General features: G+C 39.4%; 1 protein-coding gene across 3 annotated transcripts in view; it reads left to right on the forward strand.

Moving 5' to 3' along the window:
• Positions 1–18,375, forward strand: part of CTNNA2 (catenin alpha 2) — a 463,429-nt gene that overhangs the window by 57,176 nt on the left and 387,878 nt on the right. The gene's annotated exons all lie outside the window — the stretch shown is intronic.

Genomic DNA, 18,375 nt, shown 5'->3' on the forward strand with positions numbered 1-18,375 from the left:
CTGGCAATAACATAGTAATTAACTTTCGTTATAAACCTTGATAATTTTGCTCTTGATATGAAAGACAGACTAAAATCCCGAATTCACTGTAAAATCAGCTGAAAATGAGGTTACCAGCTCTCCATTATTCTGGTACTGGTGTTGGCACAGCAAGTGAAACTTCTGTGCACCAAACTCTGATGTGAAACCCAAGTTACTGGGTCCTCTGTGAGGGAATTTCCTGTTTTCCTTTAGCTTTACTTTTGACTGCTTTGCCCAGAGAAGAGGAAACATCAGTCCAGAAGGGAAAGTACCATTGTAGCTTCATGGTTTCACCAGGTGCTGGATTAACTTTGGGCTCAGCTACACCTTTGTTTGATAGCACGCTTGAGCAAATGTAAATCAAGAAATCACAAGCTGAGCTACAGGACGTGGATTTCTTTAATGATAAAAACTCATGTTCCCAAGATTGTATTTTGATGAGAAACAATGTATTTCTATTTTAGCAGTCTGTCAAGGAGAGTAGAGAAAATAAAGTGCTGTCTAGAGAGGGTAGAGAAATGTTAGGCTATTCTTTTATTCAACTTCTATGAATATTTCCATTCTGATTTATTCTTCTCATAGGTTTCTAGATAATAGGAATAAATAAAACCCCCCTTTTGAACATGTAATTTTATTTCTTATATTAAGGAAATAAGTAGTTTTACTTATTTCCCTCTGCTTTGATTCCAGTGGAGTATGTTTGACTAAAACGTGTTTTATATGAGCCACACAAGCATAATCACGAAAGCTCCACGATGAAAAATGTGTTACCTTCAGAGTGTGTTTATCTGTTGCATTTTTAGCTGAAGTTATTCAGCTGCTCTGTTTTTCTCAGATAAGTTAATGATCATCCCAGTTTTAAAGACTTTTTATTTTTTTCTGCCTGAAATTGCATTTGCAGTCTGGTCAAGTCGGGAATAGTCTCTTGTTTACCTCTGTTGGGGCTTCGATTGCAATCTGCCTGTGCAGCGGCAGCCTCCAGAAGATGCCAAGTGCACGTTCCGCGGGCAAAGATTGGGATCTCCTTAAAAAGTTTCAAAGCAATTTCCTTCCTGAGAGAGAGAGAATATCTAATTTGAAACTTTATCTTGGCAAATAAGTAAATAAATAGATAGGTATTTAATCCCATTCAGTTTGAGCTCTGAAGTCCACTTGTGGATTCAAATGAGCTGCTTAACAGGGAGATCATAGAGATGGGAAGTTCTTCTGTGAGTCATTGAAATAGGTCACTGAATAGAAGAGAGAGATTTAATGGCCCCAAAAGGCAGCAGAACTTTGCTGCTAAAGTTCCTGGGCAACCTTTGAAGGCAGTCCTACTTCCACAGAATAATTCAGGTTGGAAAAGCCCTCCAAGATCATCGAGTCCAACCTGTGACTGATCCCCACCTTGACGCCAGCCCAGAGCACTGAGTGCCACGTCCAGTCCTTCCTTAGACACCTCCAGGGATGGGGACTCCAGACCTCCCATGGCAGATCCAATGCCTGACCACCCTTTCCATGAGTAAATTCCTCCTGATCTCCACCCTGAATCTCCCCTGGCACAGCTCAAGGCCATGTCCTCTCGTTCTCTTGCTGGTTGTCTGGGGGAAGAGGCCAGTCCCCACCTTGCCACAACCTCCTGTCAGAGAGTTGTAGAGGAGTTTTGATCAGCAGTTTGGAGCAGATGAAATCCTGAGTCCCTTACAGCCAAAATTTGCCTGATAGTGTGATTTCCAGCACCACCAGGACAAATTCGTGCTTTATTTTGGCATTCACATTTGAATATTTCAGAGCACCCTCTTGTTCTCCAAGCTGTGTATGATTTTGGACAAGGCTAGAAAAACTGGAAATTGTTGTAGACAAGTTTTAGGGCTGCAGAAATGCAAATTTAGTCCTTTGTATCTTTGAACTTAGACTCTGAACTCAGTGTATGTATAAGCACGACTGACAGATTTCCAGATGATGGCACATCCACTGGTTTGTACTGATACTTTGGAGAGTAATGCAGAAATGTGATGTGGGTTTGAAAAAGAACACCTCAGCGAGTCAGGGGAAGAGAACAGTGCATTAAAAGTGAATTTTAGACAAGCTCGTTAGTGTTCCAGGTGAGAAAATATGGATAACCTAGGAACTGATTTAGAAGAAATTATAAGACAAGAGGGATTGTCTGAGCTGGAGGCAAAAAAAACCCCTCTGAAAATCCATTAGCTGATCATGAGAAAGCATTAGAAATGGCAGACCTGCATTTATTCTCGGAAGCCCTGAGCAAGCAAACTAATTAAAACTTAGTGTGGATGTCAGAGATGGGAGAGGATTGGTGCTTGCTGGGGTACCCTGTTCCCAGTGCTTGTTGCCATGTTGGAAGAGTAGCAGGTAGGACCTGTCACATCTTTTATTAACTTGCCTTTACTGAGATTTTCTAAGACATACATGCTGGAAAAAATTATTAGAATTTCTTTTCTCCGCAGTGTTGAAATTACTAATTGAAATGTGTTTCTTTTCTCTGGCTTTAGTGTCACAATTAGTTAAAAGCATAAGATAATTGTATTTATTGCTGCTTCTGTTTTCTGACCTTTTTTTTTGAGCTACAAATGTTACAATTTTTGATTCTGTGGCATTTTTATAAGGAAATAAATAACTAAAACATATTCTCAAGTGTTGCTGCTTATTACTCTCAACCTTCCTGCACAGTAACCAAGTGGATTGCAATTTTATTTGTTACACCGTGGGTGGTTTTCCTAAGAAAAAAGAATTACATTTTTAGGAAGGTTTTAACTGCAATTACACGATATTTTATGTACAGCTCAAAAATAAGACTTTTGGAAGTTGTCCATAAGGAGTCAGGGGATATTTTTTGTTTCTGGTGGTTTTGAGTGCTAGTTAAATAGGTTATGAACACAAGCTATATATGAAAGGAAAAGAAAAAAACAAATAAATGCCAACTATAAACCAGCACCATCCATGCAATTGTTTTTGGAAAAACACCAAAAAATAATCATATATGTACACATGGATGAAAAGATGAAGGAGCTGTGTTGAGTTTTTGAAGATGAGATTTGCTCTTGTGCTAAGGCTTAAATTTTCTAATGTCAATCTGTGGTTCTTTTCATTAGTTTGGCCTGGGAATTTTAAATAGCAGTGTGGCCATTTTATTTTAACTGTGCCTTTATTCCCAGAGCCATGCAGCAGTTGTGCCTTTTAGGATCTTTATTTAGGGCTGTTATTTATTATTGCAGAGTTTTAACAACAGCACAAATAATGGTGAGCGTTCCTGTTGCAGATTGTTCATGACTGATTCTGTTTTCCTTCAGTATGACACATTTTTGTCCTTCTAGATTTGCTAGGAAGAGACAGTTCTGAATTGCAGTGCATGTGTGGTGGGTTTTTTCCCAATAAATTTAAGATGCCAGTTACAGCATCATAAAGGAAGCAACAGTCTTTCATAAGGCAGACAAAAATTATTGATTAATGATTTTGCATTTTTTTAAAATAATAGCATCACTCAGTAAAATTAAGAGCCTATACCTATGAAATAAGTCATTAGATAAAATTCCAGATACTTTTATTTCGTGCAGTTTATTTAGAAAGTCATAATAATCTTGGTTGATGTTATTATTCATGAACTTGGGACTAATCCAATCCCTTGTGCAGCGTGCTTGGAAAATGGACTAATTTCTATATTATCCTAAAAAAATATTTCCATACCATATTTCCAACCATTCCAGTTCACTGGATATTATTTACATTTGGTGAACGCTGGTTTTCTTGTATTTGAACCCTAAATCTGGTGTGCTGTTTTCCATGGGAAATATATTATTTATTAGTTTTGTCAGCTGCATTTGAAGCCCAGCTTTACTTTTGGAGGGTTGGTGAATGTCTTTGCATGTTTCAAACAAGTTTGTGAAAAAGTGGGTGGTGGAGCACTTTATGCCTGATACCTGTTGAACTTCTTTTAGTATTTGCACTGAATTCTCCAGCAATTTCTTTATTTGATACCTGGATTCAGCTGAAGTCGCTTCAAGACAGACCTAAGGGGAAATGAATGATAAGGGTTTATTTTTTGATGATTCAAGCTCAATTCAGTTGTATAATAAGGTCAATATTAGGTCAATATTATTTAATTTTTTTTTTTAACCTGGACAGGACCATTCTCCCAATAGTGAAACTAATTTTAGTTTAAGCTCTTTCTGTCAGAATAGTCCCAAGTCTGTAGTGTTTCTGGGAGCATGGGAGGTTGGACTGTGCCCCAGCCGTACCTAGCATGGATTAGGTGATGGCTGTTCATGTTGGGGAGACAAAGTAAAATCATATCAGGAAAGGAATATGGAACTATTTTATCTGAAACTGAACTTTAAACATTTTTATGCAGTTATTATATTGAATAGGAAGAGAATCCTCCTTGCTTTCTCCAGCATTATAGAATCATACAGTCAAGTTGGAGAAACCCTCTAGGATCACTGAGTGCAGCTGTTCTCCCAGCACTGCCAGGGCCACCACCACTGACCCATGTCCCCAAGTGCCACATCCACAGGAGGCATGGGCACTCCACCACTGCCCTGGGCAGCCTGTTCTGGTGCTTGACCACCCTTTCAGTGAAGAAATTTTCCTTGATATCCAATCAAAACCTCCCTTGGCGCAACCTGAGGCCGTTTCCTCTTGTCCTAGGTTTGTGCAATATATTGCTTAAAATAATTTCTGAACTGAAAACTGCCAGCTGCCTTTTTACTTCAGCCTGTTTTTTCAGCCATTGGATTCTTCAAGAAGCATCTGCTGTGCTCTGGCCATCCCTGTTTCTCCTTTGCCATTGGATTCAGTAGCATCCGTGCCTCTCTGCCTGCTCTAGTTGGGATCTTGTCAGCATGGAGACTTCGTGCTGTCTAGGAGAACCTTTTGCTACATTTTGGCTTTTCTGTTTTTACTCTCCTGTGCTTGAAAGCTGCAGGGTATTTATAGTACACAGTGTCCTGTAAGGTCTGGACCTTGTCAGTCTGTGCCTCCCGTTTTCTTCACTGTTAGAGGTGTTTATGGATGTGTTTGTACTTTGGAGTTCGTCCATGTGCAGGTTGGCGTTTGCAGGGGGGAGAGCAGGACTCAGAGGGGTTTAGGTCTCCTCCATTACTCCCATCTTCTGCATTTATGGAATAATGATTCTTAGAGCAATGCAGTATGATGGCTGCTTTTTTTCCTCTCCTGCTGCACAAGCCAATGTGGAAAGATGGTGAGATAATTTGTCACTGGTATTGTAGCTGGAAATGCAGATTGTGCTGGGAGTATCTTAGGTGTGCAGTAAGCTGTGACTGAAAAAGCTCATGGCTAAAATGAACCTGCTCTAATTTGTAATTCTTTGTATTAAATGCTAGATTTTCCACGCGTTGGATAACTCTTCAATTTTCTTCATCATTAGGCAATTTTTAGTGGCTCAAGGTTACCAGGAAGTGTTTTTGTCTTTCTGTGATAAGGACAAAATAATTTTCTTCACAGAGTGGTTTGGTTGGAAGGGACCTGAAAAATCACTTTGTTCAACCCCCTGCCAGGGGCAGGGATGCCTTCCACTAGACCAGGTTGCTCAGAGCCCCATCCAAGCTGGCCTTGAACACTTCCAGGGAAAGAATTAGTGCAAGCAGTTTCATTGCTGGAGCCCAGGAGTGTCCTGATCCTGTCTCCATCCTGTATCCTGAAATAGTATGTTTGGAACTTGTCTAGACAGCTTTCCAACCCAGTTCTATTCTTGCAGATGGTTTTCTGGCAGCTTTCATGGAAGACTTTTCAGAAAATGTTCTTGCCTGGGATTTCCAAACTCTAATCAAGAAGATCAAACTAATTATTGAAGTGTTTTTCTTCTGCTTGTGTCCTTGATGATGCATAGAGAGGCCTGGTGAAACTGAGATGAGCCTTTTTCATGTCCTCAAATCCACAGCTCAGCAGGTTCCTAACAGTCCTGTTGATTTAATTTGGGTCATCCCTGTAGAAGGGGAACATATAAAGGTTTTGAGGGAAAATTTGCTTTGGTTGCATTTTTAGGTGATCTTTCCCCAGTTTGCTTGAAAAGCAGTTCTGTGTTTTGGGTTTTTTCTCAGAGTATCTTGTGAACTTGTCAGTTCCAAAATTTCTCGGGGTCAACAAATATATTATCAAGTTGCATTTGTCTTCTTTTATGTTAAAAATGCCTATTAAAGCAGGGTAAGTATATCACGTCATGTTTTAAAAGATGATTGCACAGTTAAAAGGCAGTGGCATTGATACAAAACAAGAAATGGATTTTCATTTTAGCTGATAAAGAAATTCTTGTTGATATCATAAACTTTCATTTGCTGAAAGTGTTTGACACATTTTTTCAGTAGTTAAATTAAAGACTTCAGAAGTACTGCAGCAGATACAAATGCTAATATAATAATTTATATAACTGGAATGGTTCTAAGTCTAGGATATTTTTGTCATACAAATGCAGTGCTTTAACAGGGAGGAAACTGGAAAAAATTTTTTTCATATCACTAAATGTGAATCAAATGTACTAAAATAAAGAATTTTAGTCACATACTGTATGAGCAGGGTCTTGGTATGGTTTGTTATGCAGCAACTTCAAAATAGCTGCTCAAATATCCAACTGAATGTGAGCTCATTACAACGTGATAAAATGATCCTTAAATGCATCAGCTGCTGAGTGTAAAGTAAATTTTATTTAGGCATTATTATTGTTGTAACATAGTGTTTGTTAATGAGATTATTATTGGAAGGATTCCCCCTTCTCAAAAAAGGTGTTGACAAATTGGAATGAGATCAGAGAAGAATTATGTGAATTACTGCGGTTTTGTCTTGTAGTGGAAGCCTAAAGACTTTGGGTGCATTTCATCTGTAAAAAGGCTTATCAATTAAAAAGAAATTGCCTTAAATTTGCTGCCAGTGTAGATTTTGAGACTATTTCTGGTAGCACTTACAGTGTAAATAATATTTCACGATTCTAATCTAAACTAAACTCGAATATGGGATTCACACCCTGAAAGTAAAACATCCAAACACTAAACACCCTCAGCAGGGATTTTGGAGTAGGTATTTGCAGGAGTAGTAGTAACTGTAGTAAGTTAAGAGGTATTATGGTCTTAACCAGTGTATGTTTGTATATCAGCAAGAGGTTGTCTTGTAGCGAAGGTTTTTTTTAATCTGGCTTAAAAATGAAATAATAAGTGAATAGAAACTAAAAATAAACAGTAAAATAAATACAAGCTGGAATAGTTCTCCTAGAGTGATGGGCAGCTCAATGCTACCAGAATCTTTGATGAAGAATTGGATGCGTTTTTGAAGTGTGGCGCTGCTGAGGCATCTTAAATCCTGGGGTCAGTTTGGGCCCCTCATGGCAAGACAGACATTGAGGGGCTGGAGCATGGCCAGGGAAGTGAACGGAGCTAGGGAAGTGAACGGAGCTGGGGAAGGGTCTGGAGCACCAGGAGAGGCTGAGGGAGCTGGGAAAGGGGCTCAGGCTGGAGCAAAGGAGGCTCAGGGGGGACCTTGTGGCTCTGCACAAGTCCCTGACAGGAGGGGGCAGCCGGGGGGGTCGGGCTCTGCTCCCAGGGAACAGGGACAGGAGGAGAGGGAACGGCCTCAGGCTGGGCCAGGGGAGGCTTAGAGTGGATATCAGGGAAAATTTCTTCATGGAAAGAGTTGTTGAGGTAGTGGGGTCACAATCCCTGGAAGTGTTCAAAACAAGTGTGAATGTGGCGCTTGGAGGTGTGGTTTAGTGGTGAACGTGGGGGTTGTCCTTGGTTAATGGTTGGACTTAGTGATCTTAAAGGTCTTCTCTAACTTTAATAACTCTGTGAGATGCTTTAGGTCCACCAGGAGTTATAAAACTGGGAAAATAGTTACTGGAAGAACAAAACCCTGCAGTAATGGATCTCTCTTTCTGAATCAGGGAGGAAGGAGGGAGCACGGTTGCTTATTTTCTTTCATCCATCAGATTTGCCAGGGAAAAGAGAAAATAGATACACAACCTCTCTGATTAAATATGTATGTTTCTAATGACTTAGGGAGCAATTTGGATATGGAAGTTTGCAATCCATCTTAGTTTCATTCCTCAGAGTGATCTGAAAATCTTACTCACTTTCTTATTTTTCATTAACTTCATTAGCTGTCTGTGTCATCAGTCTGCAAAAGTTAGAAAGGATAGAAAATAATCCTAATTACAAAAATAATACCCTAATTACAAGATTTTGCTTTGAGGTGTTAATTAACCTAATTCTAATGGTCCATGTTTTGAGAAGCAGTGGCAGTTTCTGTTCCATTGCCCTTCAATATGTATTACTGAAAACTGACTGATTTATTTGCAGTTCAAAGGATTCAGGGCATGGGTACATGGATATTTTTGATTGGTTTCTTGTTTGTTTCCTATGTTAATTTCTTTGGAATATCGATTCCCTTGGTTGTGTACCTTACAATGGATCCAAGTAGACTTTTTAGTGATCTTCGACTATTTTATAAAATGCAATAGTTTGTAACTAGAGAGATCTGAGATTTTGATTTATTTTAAAGAAGACCTTGATTTTCAGCCACAGAAATTTAGATGCAGTTTTGCCTTAAGAAAATGGTGCAGTTTTGCCTTAAGCACATGGTTTAAATGATCATATTTAGTTTCCTGTTTGGTAAATTAAGTTTCAGTATCTCCTCTCACAAACTCATCAGTGGTTGGTGTTCTTGAATATTATGTGCAGCAAATGCTCAGATTGGGAAGAAATACCCTCTTCTACTTGTCTCTTTCAATGGGATGATTAATATTTTCCCCTTAATATACTGGAGTTTCCCTCTTATTTAGTCTGCTTCTCTGTACTCCTGTAGTACTTTAGAAGTCATTGATGAGACTTCAAACCTTTTACTAATTTATGATGAGGGTATTAAGGCTGTGTAACTCATGCTTAGCATATTCAGCACAGATTAATTCAATATTCTGCAGATGACCTTTGACGAATACACAAGGAGTATTTCTCTACTGAGTAGAATTTTTCCCTTTTGTAGATATCTATTCTTTAAAATAAGTCTTTTTAATATCCTAAATGAAGTCAGCACTAGAATTTTCATTCTCATTCAGTTTCTTGGGTCAGTCTGGAACAAGAGACTATCTGCACAAATTTTCTCTCTTCCTTCATGAATAAAAGGGTGTTTAGCAAAAAAAAAAAAAAAAGCATAGTCATAACAAAGTAGCCTTGACACTTACTTTATGTGAGTATTTTTCTTTATAAATTTGTTTTAAAGATGAAAATAGATGAAATTGATTACAGATAGCATTTTAAACTAAGAAATACAGCCTAATTTTCACTTAATAAACTGGTAGTGTGGAAAAGGATAAACTGAAAGTATTGGGTTTGCATGGCCAGGTTTTGGTAGTGAGGGGACTACAGGGTTCAGTGAGAAGCTGCTGGAAGCTTCCCCATGTCCATGGAGCCAATTCCAGCCAGCTCCAGGATGGACTCACCACTGGACACAGCTGAGACCTGTGCACTTTCTTGCTCTAAATCCTCATCTCCTTGTACAAACAGTTGATCTCTAAGTTTTCAGAGAAGGGTTTTGGAGACACGAGATTTGCAACAGGAATTAACTTTTCTGATTCATTTCATTTTGCTCCCTAGTAAAGAAAATGTATTGTAGCTGCTTATGCTAATAATAAATGCTTCCATTGGAAGGTGTTCATGTAGAAGCATAATGAATCCAGTGTGCTGAATGGCTACTGAATATGGAGTTGTTTCCAGGGGATGTGTATTAATGTATTCAGTTTTTTCCCAGAGAATTACACATATCTACATTCTTACGGAGTGATGAAGCTTTTACACTCTGTTTGAAATGCTTTAATTGCCAGGTAGTTTCATCGTTTTCTGACAAGGAAGTTGACTCAGAAATTTGAGGGAAATGCATGCATGAGGCATAACATCTATATCTATTTTAATATCTGTGTCTATATATCTGTCTTCTTCTTCCTCTTTCTTCTCTGTCTTCTCAGTCCGTATTCTTTAAATCTGCTTCATTCCTATGTTCCACCACATAAGATTTCTCTGAATGCTTCCATAGCCTGTAACATTTATGGTTTTTAGTTCTCTTTAAGCTGCGGGACTCAGTGCTTTCATGTATGTGCAGTGTGATATTGTTGACTGTTTGAATATGGTGGATTAGCAACGTTTGTGGTAGTGTTTTTACCCAATATGGAAAAGTAAATGGTTTTTATTTGAGCAGTTCCTGTCTGACACAATTGAAGTTCTTGTTGGAGTAGCTGGAAACATGTATGTGTATCCTTGGTTTAGTGCTGACTGTGATCAGTGAGTTAATTTTATAATGGTCCATGCCCTGTAAAAGAAGCATTTCTTTATGAGCCACTTACATAAGGAATAAATTCACTGTCAAATAAATATCTTCATTTTGGAGTTCTGAATTCAACAGCGTTCCAGCTCATATGTTCAGGATGTATCAGGGTCACATCATTTAGTTCCAGCCAGAAATCACTGCCACTTTACACACAACCCTTCTCATCCTCAACATATTTTTAATGGCATTTATTGCAGCTCTCAAGAATTTGTGAAAGATAATTTAATTGTGCTTGTGTTTGGACACAGAAGAAGAAAGTCTGGGCTGTGAGCTGCATCTGTCCCCTTCCCCATGTGGCAGACAGCTCTGGAGACAAGTTTCTATTTCACTGCTGTTTTGCTTGGCCAATAAGAAGAAATTAGAAACCTTACCTTCTGTTTCCATATTTTGGTTGGTACCTTGTTGCTAGAGATTTCAGTCTCTTTGTTGGGGGTTTTCCAGTGTTACCACCTTGGTTGTCTGTCAGGTTTTGTTTTACCCTCCCAAAGGGCATCTCGTGAGTCCATCTCTCAAACAAACTTATATTTTAGTTTGTTTTGAATATTGTGTAGAAAGGAGCATTAGGTTTTTGTTAAAGAAAAGGTGGGGAGGACAGTTTTTGACACAGATAAAAATTGCAGCAGCTGTACTGGTCTTTAGGGGATTTGGTCTCTTTTAAAAATTAACTTTCTTCTAGCACTGGACAAGCTGCAGGAGTGGAAATGATTATTGTAACCATCATCCTAGAGCTTTTTCAGGTGTTTAAATTTTACTGAACAAAAGTTACTAAGCACTTTGAAACTGAAGCCTGAAATTTTGAGCTCAGAGTAGCAGCAGATCACTGCATAATATTTTATACATCTTTAATGAGAGATTAGTAATGCATTTGTTCTGCACACCTCTCAGCCTTTTTCACTGAACTTAAAGCCCAAGAGTAAAATTGATACAATCAAGTTACACAATTGTGTTCTTTTTTCAAGCAATTGGCCCTGCAGTTTTCTCATTAGACTTACTAGAGACTGTGAGGGATGCTGGCTGTGGGGTTTGTGCTTTGGTTTTTGTAGTGGGGTTTTTGGTGGGTTTTTGGATTTTGGGTTTTTTTTGGTTGGCTGATATCAGTACTTTTTATTTCTTGTCTTTGTTTTGTGACTGTTTCGTTTTTACAACCCAGCACAAGCCCTTTAGGCTGGATGAGCTAGCCAAGATGTTAAACATCCATAGATCTTTGATTTTACATCTCTCAAGGAAAGGAGATGGGAAGCCTGGAGTACCAGTCTGTACTGAGCTGTGTGAGTTTTGTGTGTAATCAAATAGTGGGTTTATACATACTTTTGTCAGCAGAGAAATTAGAAACCAATTATGTCAGAAACTCAGAATAAATCAGGATGCTTGTATGAGCTTTCCTTTTCATTAACGTGGTGCTGCTAAAGCTGATTTGCCTTGAAGTGGGATAGATCCTTCAAAAGTCTCTGCAGCCTTTCCTACAAGACTGCTGGGACAGGGAAGCCAAAGGGTCTTTAAGTTCCTGTAACATCATTGTCCTCCTGGGCTCCCCTCTAGTTCTTTGCTCTCACCAATCACTTGGTTTTGTCCCCAGGCACCATCCTGTTCCAAAAGACCTATGAAACTTAGGAATTGCACGTCAGGAAAGTGCGATTAAATATTTTTGAACTGGAAGGAAAACTACTGAAAATATTAAAGGTCTCATTCTTTATGGAATGGAATTTTGTGAAGGAAAGCAGTTTTAGAACATTGGAGGCGAGGGTGTGAGACGTTCAGTTTGAGATTGTAGCTTCCTGTAGTGACTTTATGAAGGACTGTCTTACTGCTCCTATTTGACCATTTTTGTCTATTCTTTCAAATACTTCCCTTGGCCAAAAATAGTCTAGTTATAAGTTTGTCAGTCTAGGTCCTGTGATAATTTCTTTTCTTTTTTTTTCTTCCTCCCTGTTCTTCCTGGATATAAGACCTGGGTACTCTAAATTCTTTTTAGAATCATTGCTTTAAAAAAAACAGTTACAAATCACTGCAGTTTTAACCCAGAGGTTGTTGTGCCTTTCTTCAGGCCACGCTCTGTGGTGGTCCTTGATTTTCTCTGCCAAACTCTTTAAGTAGGTCCTTGCCTTTACAGTCATTGTGTCAGTGTTCCTTAAGGCTCCCATGGTAACATCTGGTTCCAGGTTCTTCTTTACCCTTGACTCTGATTCGTCTTTTGAGTTTGTGTGTTTTTATTACAGGAAAGGGCAGAAATCAGCAGGGTTGCATTTATTAGCGTAGAATTACCTGTTTTAGAGAAAATTGTTTCAGGTTAACAGCCTGTTGGGTCTGGATTCATTGGCTGGTTGCATATTGAGTTTCATGAGGCTTATTTAAAGAAGTCTTCATTGGAAAGTCAGCCATATTACAATTGGTCTGTAAGCTGGAAGTTTAGTTGCAAATTTCACATGGAATTGCTGGCAAATACAAAGGTAATGCACACTCTGCAGTGACTCAGTAGCTCTTCTAACATGTCTTTCACTGATGTGGCCGTCAGGAAGCTGAGGCTTCAAGGGAAGATATAAAATTGAATGTAATAAATCATTTTTTGTATCCCTTTTCTCCATCTCACTACCCAGTACTGCACAGAACATTATCTCATTGATTTCCTCGTCAGTGGTTGCCCTAAATGTGTACGAGATTGTGTCAAGGTGGGGATGTGGGGATGTCACTGTGTGCTCCATGAGGTGATGGATTTGTCACCACAGTTCCTGAACACTCTGCAAGAAGCTTATTGAGCCAGAAAATGAATATGTGTAATCAGCATCTAATTTCACAAAAGTCCAGCAGGGAAGCCTGTGCTGGGTTCCAGCATTTCCATTTCCGTAGGGTGGAACTATCAAAAACGTAATTGTGGCATCAAAATGCGCCTGTTGCTGGAGTCATTAAGTCCCACTTTTGTCCACTGAGAATATGTGGGAAACTCGATATTCATAAAGCCTTTATTAACATTTGTAATTTCATTTTATACTCCTGCACAACTCATTGTTACTTTTCATAAGATTTGTATGATGTTGCTTGTCCTTGTAAATTTATTTATTGTGGCCTTACTTTAGCAAATCTCATACAGGTTACTGAAGAACTTTACACAAACAACATGATCTGAGGCTTTTTCTATTGTGTTTTATTCTGGTTTGACACATTTTCTTTTCAAGTAACTAAATATCTGTATTTTGGATGTTTCTGAGACTTAGTAGGGATTTAGGTTTAATAGATTTTGGATTTAGTTAAGATTCTCGATACGAGTTTAGTTGAGTCTTGATACAAGGTGCATATATGAAAAAAATAATAGCATTTTGCATTACATTTTCCATATTGATCAAGTCAACATGTTCTGTGGACTGTATTGATCAAGTCTGATTAACCACCTTAGCCTTGAATGCTATTTTATGGCAAGATTCACACATTACTCAAATATTTTTCCTTTTCTAAGAGGTGTTTTAGAGGAGGGTCATCCATCCACAACAGAGGGTGGGGAAGGAAGAAGGGAAAAAAAAGTTTTACTGAATCAGATTGTTTGATGCTGGTTCTAAATGAATTTGGAAAATATGTTTTGAAAAGTTTTCCCCCCCATGTAAGGCTTTAGATTATATTGTAACTCCCAGCACAGTTAATGTTCTAAAATTGCTTCTGCTTGGAGATGAGATGCAAATGATGGTTCACTGTTTATCAGGCATTTCTGTTTGCTGTATCCTATTTATTCATTTAGCACAGACTTTATTTTTGTAAGTCATTCCACACAGGCAAGCACAAGGCAGCTGATCCATTCCCATGGGAGCACCAGTGAGCCAGTCAGCCCTTCTGCAGCTGGAGGGATGGGAACTGGGTGTACTGGGGAGCAAATGATTGGGATCTGCGAGATCACAACCCTTCAGGGGCTAAAATGCTCGTAGAATGAGTGCTCACAGAGCAGCCTTGTCTGACTTACTCTGAGCACTGCATCCAAAACAAAGAAACTGCTTGCAGACTTATCCTCCCAAGGTAAATTTTTATGACAACAATGTTGTCCCTGAGTCTCTTACCAGATGCGTATAAAAGATCAGCAAAATCTAGTCATAATGAAAATCTGACCTGCCTTTGCCTTGCTTCCAAAGTGGCTGATTGGAATAAAACATTGCTGGATGAGACAGCTGAGCAGTGGTTTTACTTCATGAAAGAAGAAAAATAACAAAAAACTCAAGTATTTGGAGAATGCCGTGGGCAGTTTGAAATTTTTGGAGCTCAGAAGAGAGATTGCTGTTTTGTGACACATGTTTGAGGTGCTGTGGTGCTTCAGGGATGATACACCAGTATGCTTTGAAAGAAAACGTCTGTGAAACATTAATGTTTGCTCCATAGGTTTTTGTTAGTATTTGTTTTTTTCCTGGCATGGTTGCCCAGCAGTAGGATACAATGAGAATACATGCTTTATCCAAACTTTATCAGCTCATCCAAAATCGGAGTATTTGTAAGCGTTACTAAAATTGGAAGATCTGCAAGCATTATGTTGATACTTTTGGTGAGACCATTGCACAGGTTGCCCAAAGAAGCTGTGGCTGCCCCATCCTTGGAAGTGTCCAAGGCCAGGTTGGATGGGGCTTGGAGCAACCTGGGATAGTGGAAGGTGTCCCTGTGCATGGCAGGGGGTTGGAACTGGATGATCTCTAAGGTCCCTTCCCACCCAAAAGATTCTGTGATTCTGTGATTCTCTGATTATCAAGTTAGACAAACACTGCTGATTTAAGATCTTCATTACTGAAAGCAATGATTTTTTTTATAACCTCACATAGGAGAGTGAAATTATGATTTTGTTAAAAATATGGGTGAAGAGCTGAGATGTTGGGAAAATGACCTGTGAGCTTTTGAATCGTTCCTGCTTATTGTTCATTTTGAGTTTTCTGCAGTAGAGAGGTATGGAAATCACTTGGCCACATTTTGGAAAAGGTTCAAGGTGGAATTAAAAGCCAAAGCAGCCAAGTCCACGTTGGGCAGCCTTTTCTCCCCCTGGTGCTTTCCTGAACTTCACCTCTGTGATGCAAGAGATGGGGACACTGGGTCTGCTCAGCAAACAGCCTTTAGAATACTGGCAAAATAACACTTTCAAGTAATAACTGGTCTGGAAATGGTAAAACCACTCTTGATGATCCTCTTCACAAAAATGTACTGTGACATCAACATCCAGAGTGTGAAACTGGAGCAGGAGGGAAGATAAAATTTCGTGCAGATTCATAAATACTTGAGAGCAGAGTATTAGTAGCAGATTGTCTCAAGTCTAATATTCTCTACTTATTTGTTTATGAGCTGAGAGGACTTAAATTTTCTGCTTTCCAGTCTTTACATGTTTGTGCTGTGAGAAATATTGTGGCATTTATAACATGGTATCTTATAATTCTGTTGCATGACTCTGGGATTTACTGGTTCATTTTTATTCTCTTGATTTATGAAAGCAATTGAAACTCCTCCTAATTTTACTGCAAGCACTTGTTTAGTGCTGAGGACATACTTAAATGCCGTGCTGGGTAGAGGTTTTCCCCCAAATTCCTCCCTGATAAGAACTGGAACTTCGAGTCCTCTGTTTCTTTTTTGCTGTTGCTTGTTATGAAAAAGTGACAGTTAAAAGAAAAAAAAAAACCCAAAAAAAAAAAGGAAAAAAATAGGATCTTATTCCTTTTAGCCTGTGATAGTGGAAATCAATAGAGCTGTCCTGGATTGATTTTTGTAGCTCTACTAAAGAGACATTTTTCTTAAGTGATAAAATCTTAATTCTTCTCATAGTTGCGTAAAAACATTTTAAACATTTATGTTAACTTTGCTGTTAATGTGCGACAGGAAATTGCCTGTAAAATACGTTTTAAAAAGCATTAGGACTGATAAAAGTTTTAGCTTGTAGATTCCACAGGTATCCCTAGATTTATTTTAAATCACATAGGCTTTTAGATACAGATTTGTACATGTAAATGTAAAATCAGTTTATTCAAAGATGGAATAAACAGAAGTGCTTTTCCTTGTGAGGGAGCATTCTAGACAAAAATTTTTAAAAATTTTTTAAATTTTGTTTTAATTTTTAAAAAAAAATTAAAAAAATTCTCTATTTTGCTTAAAGGAGATACTCAAGCTTTAAAATTCTGGGGTTTTTTTAGATGTTAGAATAAAAATTACACATCATGGCCTTAACTATGCAGAGACTGCAGAAAGGTAATTAAAATGATGCTGCAGCAGAGGTGTTTGTGCCATACCCTGGCATGGCACATGAGCAATGTTTTCCATCACTCATTCAGCTGCTCTAACACATCCCTGCAGTCAGCACTGGGAGATCTGGGCAGGTTTATGGCCATTTCTGAACATATCCGTGGAGTTGAACAACCCAGTTTCTACGCAATTCTTACACAGATTTTTCAGGTGGGACTGAATATGTTTTTTCAGTACTCTAGTAGCCAAGAAATAATTTTTCAGTGGCAAAAATGGGTTCTGTTGAGATTTTCTTCCAACCTTCTAAGAGGATAACACACTGACACAGGAATTATCAGCTGCTGCATCCAGGCAGCCCCTTTCAGAGGCAAAGTTCTGCTGAAAACCAGCGAAACCCCCTCAAGGATGGATGCTTTGATGAGATCTGATGCTGGGAGGAGCTGGCTGTTGCCGTGTCTCCTGTCTTCAGTGGTGTCCAGGAGCAGGTGGCAGATGGGACATTGCTTGACTTGGTAAATTTTCAGGGATCACTGTCCTTGAGCCACTGATTGTCAGGAGCCAAGACTTCCCAAGCCTCAGACTTGGGCAAAAAGGAGGTAAAACATGGAATTCATGAAGGTTTCACAAAGGGCTGTTTGCAGAGAGGAAGATTTGCTCTTTCCAGTCACTCTCCTACCTCAGTTTTTTGTTCCAGTTCCACTGCCTGTTTTTTGAGGCAGTGATTTGATTCTCAGGTAGTTCATGTCAGCACTTTCTGTGGTGTTTGTACAGGGTATAAGAAAAGTGGATTTTTGCAATTACCTCCTGTAACAGGGACGAAACTTGATCAAGCAAGGAGAACTTGGTGCCGTGTATCTTGGCTTGTTTAAAACTTTTAATTCTGCCTGAAGCGACATTGTGAGGAGGAAGCCATGGTTTAGGTGCAGCTGCTATGGAATGGGATTTACTCCCTGGTTTCATTGTCAATAAAGCTGTGTCAACCAAATGGTATTCTGATTTTTTCAGTGTTTTAACTAAAGGTCCAGATGATGGAAGGGAGAAATGCCTTCAACACCAAGCCTGAGCTGGGGCTGGAGGCCTGCAGGGAGACAGAATGAGGAGTCAAGATAACCTTGGCAAAGTGCAAATGATAATCTGAAAATATAGAATCTAATTCAGTCCGGACAATTAGAAAGCTCTGCCTTTGGCCAAGTATAATTAACTGCATAAATACACATCAGTGACCTGCCATCGCAGAGGAGACAAGGAATGGCCATGCCTCATAGATGAGCAGGGCAAGAGTGTCGTGATTTACTAAGCAGGCCTGCGCTAAATTCAGCTGTAGGTCAGAAATGAACCTTCCTGAAAAATACTCCTTCTCTGCTTTTCAGCTCTGGGGGAGCTGTACTGGTCAAGTAAGGTCATAGAATCACAGAATATCCTGAGCTACAAGGGACCCACAAGGATTGAATCCAACTCCTGGCCCTGCACAGACACCCCAACAATCCCACTCTATCCCTGAGAGCGGTGTCCAAACGCTCCTGGAGCTCTGGCAGCCTCAGGGCTGTGCCCATTCCCTGGGGAGCCTGGGCAGTGCCCCAGAACCCTGTGGGGGAAGAACCTTTCCCTGATACCCAACTACCCCTCCCCTCAGGTGACCATTCCCCCGCAGCTCCAGCCCTTGCCTTGGGTCCTATCACTGTCACAGGGAGCAGAAATCAGTGTCTGTCCCTCCAAGATTTGGAATGATGCCCAATTTAAGCCCTGCATTGAGGAAAGATTTGAACAGTTAAAAGGGGTCTAGATAAGAGTGATAACAAAGATGATAAACCTTGAAAATACGACTTTCTGGGAAAGACGGGACAAACCGCA

The sequence above is a fragment of the Corvus brachyrhynchos genome, unplaced genomic scaffold, assembly GCF_000691975.1.
Source record: "Corvus brachyrhynchos isolate BGI_N302 unplaced genomic scaffold, ASM69197v1 scaffold166, whole genome shotgun sequence".
NCBI lineage: Eukaryota > Metazoa > Chordata > Aves > Passeriformes > Corvidae > Corvus > Corvus brachyrhynchos.